The sequence below is a fragment of the Dysidea avara genome, chromosome 3 (genome assembly GCF_963678975.1).
Source record: "Dysidea avara chromosome 3, odDysAvar1.4, whole genome shotgun sequence".
NCBI classification, from domain to species: Eukaryota; Metazoa; Porifera; class Demospongiae; order Dictyoceratida; family Dysideidae; genus Dysidea; species Dysidea avara.
This window is the reverse complement of record NC_089274.1, coordinates 48130363-48136478: the sequence shown is the minus strand read 5'-3', so window position 1 is coordinate 48136478 and position 6116 is coordinate 48130363.

Genomic DNA, 6116 nt, shown 5'->3' with positions numbered 1-6116 from the left:
ATAAACCACAGCATCACTGCATTATGAGATGGTATCTAACAGCACATTATAGAGCAGAAGAGGTGTACATTGGAGAGCCTCATGTAACACTACAAACAGTATATTTGAGAAGAATGATATTCATTTATAGCTAATTTGTATGCAAATTTTTAATCAAAATTGCCACCAAATTTAATACCAAGAGACTGGGAGGGGAATACCCTCAGACCACCTTAAGAAAGTTCATGCTTTGCAATTCACAGAGTGTCTTGCATAATTGTGTGGTCACTGTTACAAGTGTATTCCTTCCTTACTAGATCTGCCCCTGGACTAGGGCATCCTAAATGAAATATCTTCCTACACCACTGCTGGTGTATATTAATCTCAGGGATGTATCCAGGATTTTTCCAAGGTGATTTATAGCTATGATAGGTGCAGAGGGTTGGAGCCCCAGTAGCTGACAGATATTGAAGATTAAAATGCTTCAAAATTTACTTGATTTTATATATAAACTATTTTCAATACAGGTTTGGTTCTCTTTAAGGCCAAAATATAGTCATTGTGGTATATGACTGGTCAGCAAGTCAGGTACTGTAGTGACCCTAGTACATATTCAAATTCTCCAACTTTCAAGATTATAATTCTCAAACTTTAATAACCATTTTAAAATTATGTTCTGAACCATTCTATTAGTAATAAACTAATGTCCATTTGGTTCCACATGGAGTACTTTGAGATAATAAGTCACTCTCTACAGTTCCTGTGGTAACATATACATGAAATTGACCAGGAGAAACATCCTCACCACCTGGCAGGCTCCTGTAAGCATTCGAGTGTCAACTGGATGGCTGCAGGTTCAAGGCTGCCCAGGTCCAGTCACGGATTTTTCTCCTTTCTCCACCTTTTCAAATATACTTTCTGTAACAACTTTAAAACAGGCTGTAGGACCAGGTGTCCTACAGACCTTCTGCACTTGTGCTGTAAAGCCTAAATGAGTAGTCAGTGGCATAGCCAGGAAAATTTTTTTTACCGAGGCAAAGTTTATACATTGACCTAATTGAGAGGGTCTGCTTCTGACTCAACTGATTCACAAATACTTTCAAGTATGGGTGGTGCAGCATTTGGAGGTTGACTATCTGGTTAGATGGCAGAAAGTGTTTCAGAAGACTTAGCGCTTTTCTACATGTCATAAGTAATGCTCCAACTTACTTAATGCTACAATTATTTTAGAGTAGTTAATTGTACTCAACACAACTTATTCTGGAGATATTTTGAGTGGTCAGGACTGCAACAGAGGTCATAGTCATGCACACTAGTACTATACTTTTTATTGATCTGCAGTGGGGTAGCCAGACTTTTCGCCATGCCTGGGCAATGGGTGGGCAAGCCATTTCCCAAGCAACACACGTACACATGCCCATCTTCATATGGACATCAATATAACATTTTTAAAATGCATTATGTATCATCCTACACTACTGTATGCAAGATGACTAATATCAACCTAATAAAAGCGAACGCCTAGCTAGCTATTGGCCTTCTAACATATTACATACATCTAGCTACATGTGTCTTAATACCAGACTACAAAGATTCTTGAATTAAAGCACGAGGCGCTCTATCACGTGATGACTATGCTCTGCCACTACAGTTGTTAGCCTAGAAAAGTGGAAACAAAAAGAAAAGAATTGCTGACTGAACAAGTACTCCATACCATTTGAACTGAGCAGTATCCACACGGATAGATGGGTGCTAATTTCACAAATACCTCTAGACTGCTTTGCCTCCCGAGTTTTGACCACACCAATAGCTACCGTGATCACTTAATCCAAATGTAAACCGTCCAGCCCACTATAGTGAAACCAATTCTTTGTCCTTCACTCCTTGCCACAATACTGCGCGAATTTTTGTAATCACGTGATCTTGCTTCTATTTATTGCCTCCTCTATTTGTGCACAATCACGTTACTCGTAGGGAAAATCCCTTGGATAACCCCATCTCTGTTTAGCCAAAAAGAAGGAAACCATTGGCGAAAATGGCACGGTGAGTATTGTATAAGTTGTGCAGTGACTATAGTTAAGTAACTTTAGCAAAATCTCGAGCTATCCAGCCCACGTCTTTATAATTACTCTAGGAGCTGATGGTGGAGCAAAGAAGTCTGATGCCCGGGCAATGCCCTGGCTTGCCCGGGTTTGGCTACGCCACTGTTGATCTGATGTGATGTTTAAGTGAAAGATTATCTCTTTCATGTGATGCTCAACTGCATGATCTAAGCATGTCAATCTAGGGAGTCTGGGGGAATGCTCTCTCAAAGAAAGTTTTGAACATAGCTATGCTTTGAAATGGCACGTGGAGGCTAATTTTTTGATTGTAACTGCTATTAATGCATGATGTGTATGATCAATTAGCTCAATGCAATGCCATGCAGTTGACTCATTGGAACTTTTGAAAAGACAATTAACAAGCCGTGTAATGAGAACAGTGGCTATAATCTGTATACTGAATGCTCTATTAGAGTATATTACGATGACTGCTCTATTAGAGTATCTCGATCTTTTTACAACTGAATTCAACTGAAGTGGTCCAGCACCGTGTCACCATGGGTTCTAGCCCTGCTTAGTATTACAGCCATAGATTCTATTATGTGTGGTACAGTAATTCTGCCTAGTATAAACGTTTAAGTATCCGGGCCAGGGGTGCCAAAGCTCAGGCCTGCTCAGCCTGTTGTTGAGCATTTTTACCGAGGCAGCTGCCTCGGTTGTCTCAATGGTAACTACGCCACTGTAGTACCACAGGAAAAGTAACAGAGAAATAGTATGCTGTGTCTTTAAGAATATTCTACTGTGCTATGGAACAATCAGCAAAATAGTACATGATATTTCACTGAGATCAGTGACTATAATAATGCACAAACAATTTCACAGGGTGTTATACAGTACTGAGGAATACAGTGTAAAATATGCTACATGATATTTCTAGTCAAACCATGACAAAAGAATATTGCTACTAATTCCATAATGCATTTTTACTTATAAATAGTGTATTATATTTTACAGAAATTTTTATTGTAGTTCAAATGTTTTGTAGAATTGTATGCCTATATGCATGTGTGCAGTAGTTGTAACATTGCTGCAGTGAAGCATTAAAATGATAATCATACTGGCAGTTCAACAACAAACTTGTATGGACTGTTGCTGTATAGCTTAAGCAACACACATCTAATTCTAGACACAAACCGTCGTGGACTAAGGATTTCATCACCTTCATAAAATGCATCTGATACTTGAAAAAAGGGGATCTGGCAATCCATCGTAGAATTTAAACCATTGTACATAAGCTAAGTCATGTGATTTTGTATGATCAGAACAACTGACATTATCAGTTAATATAATTGATGATTTGAAAAAGAATCGCACAATTCCAAAATAAGGAAGGATAGGGCTCTGAGTCAATAATAGCAAAGTAAGCTTTAACTACACTGCTACGATCTGCCCCATTGAGATCTGAGCTAAGAGTTAAACCATTCACTAAGCAACGCGCATGTTTATCTATGCGTGGAAGGAGACTTATTGAACTTCCTTCATACAAGTGTTCATAGAAGCACAGTAACTTGAGATACAAAATCTCTGGTGATTTGTACATCCAATCTATTAGGGGGTAATTATTCTACTTTCCATTCAAATCCTAACACAGTAATATCTCCTTTATCAATCGACTGTTGTAAATCATACCTGTCCTGTGCATAAGTGGCAAACATAGATTTAGTGCGAAAATTAAGTAGTGAAGGATACACTGCTAGAGATGGCACCTCCCTTTCAACTGGAGAATATCATCCAAATGTGGCAAACTAGTTACTAGTGGATGAGGGGGCAACACAGATCCAATATCAACATCTTTCAGGAATTTGGTCTAGTTCAATAATTATGGTGATTGCTTGCTTTAAGGTATAATGTTTCTTCCAGTGTGGCATGTGATTAGTTGGAGATAGTTCACGTTTACTTATTTAATGGAGCAAACCTAATTAAGCAATAAGTTCTACGTAGCACATACAACAGAGAGGCTGAATGTGCACAGATGTTACAGGATTATATTACATTTATTTATTTGATGTTAACTCATGATCAGCCTGTACTGGGATTACAAAAAACATGATATGTACACAAGAACTATCATGCTATTGTGTGCTTCACTGTACAAGCTTAACAATAACATTGTCAGCTCTTCCCTGATGTAAATATTAAGGCATTCGGGACTCTCAACTTAAAATCTGGGCCAGCCTGGATCAGTCAGTGCTTGTCCAGGCATGCTATTGTGTACTCCTAAGACTAGCTATACTGCATGTGGCTCCTCAGGAAGCTGTCTACTCAGCAAGTTGACTGAGGCTATGGATCAAGTCACTGCATTGTTTGATACGTTGATTTGGTATAACAGCTGTTCTTTAATGCTGATATGACACTTATATGAGCAATACTCCTGGACCAGCCACCCGGTACCCCCTTTGATAGTTTCTGGATCAGTGCCTGAAAACGTTTCTTCCTGCTTTAGAAAGGTGGCAAAATGTAAGCATATAAGCTTTTAGAAGGCCTTGATAATCCTTGTAGTGACAGATAATCTGCTGTTAGTGTGATTGTGGGTGCTTCCTTCTATCTATATATCTACCAGTATAAATACACCCCCACCATTTTCTAAATCAATTAGAGACCACCCACTTAGATCTTTGTAGCTTTAAATAGTCACCAAGATTCTCATGGTAGGTCAACTAATATGGTTTCAATTAAAGTGTGATAACACACGGAGCATCTACTAATTCACTAAACTTACTAGACCTCAAAGAATTACAATACCAGTGTGTAAGGTCAGTTAACTATTAGATGAAGACATGCTGTAGTGTGCTGTGCAGCCAAGAAAACCAGCACACCACACTACACCAAGGGAATATTAACAGTAACTGCTTTGTACATGCGTAGCACAATGGTCCCTTTTCAAAAGCACACATTTTATGCATTATAACTACTAGCCACCTTCGGCACCTCGCATTCCATATTTCAGCAGTATCACTATATAAGTTAGTAAAATACAAGCAATCAAATTAATTTCTTTTTCTCAGGGGCCTCACTGTTTGACAGCACTTCATACCGAGATGTGCCTTTTTGCCAACTGCTACATGCAATACATACACCGTGGACTTGCCTTTGTCCTCCTTTGTGTTCCAGTTCTTTTTGCTGACAACGCAAGGTGTCGATTTACGATAGCTGGATGTGGCGTCTGTGCTTATTTGTGTATTTAGGATCTTGGTACCAACTAACTTGATACAATACATTTTCAGGAATGTTAGAAAGGATTTTCTTCTTTGAATCAATTATCTCAGGTTAATGCAGGCTGCTGCATGTTGTGTTGGCCTTTCAAATTTGCACTAGTTAATATATGTGCATTGCTGGTCAGGGTACATGCCTCCAGAAAATTTTGAGATTTCAGAAGTTCTGAGATTGGATTTTAGGCTAATTTTATTGAAAAATCCAATGCTTTTAAACTGTCAAATAATAAATACAACCAAGTATTAAGAATAAGAAAAATAAAATGAGGTTAAAATGAATAAATAAGTAAATAATGCAATGTTTTCAAAAACTACGAGGCTTACACAAATGTACTAAACTGATTGATTTGCCTATGAACAAAGGGACAAACATATAATAATTATGCCTACTTGTGCTGATGACTTAAATGGATGTGTAATTCTATATAACACCCAGTACAAAGCAGGTAATTAACAACTACACCCATGCTGTAATTTCAGACCGCACGAAGGAGAAGATTAGTGACCGTCCGTGGAGTGATTGCAGGAGAGCCAGAGGCCACTGTACACATAAAAAAACAAGATTACAAGTGTGATATGTTGCAACTTGATTCCAGGAGCTTTCAACCTTCTTGCTGGTAAGTGAGGTTACAAAATAGACTGAAGGTGCTGCACAGGGATCTTAGTTGGTTATCTGAATTAGAGACTGATAGGCTGTTGGCTGCTTCTAAGTAGAGAGAAAGTACAAGCTGGGAACTAATCTGGTTAGCTCCAGTTGCGAAAGAGTGCATCAAAAGATATAGACTTACAATTTTAGATTACAGAGATACATACGCATAAGAAG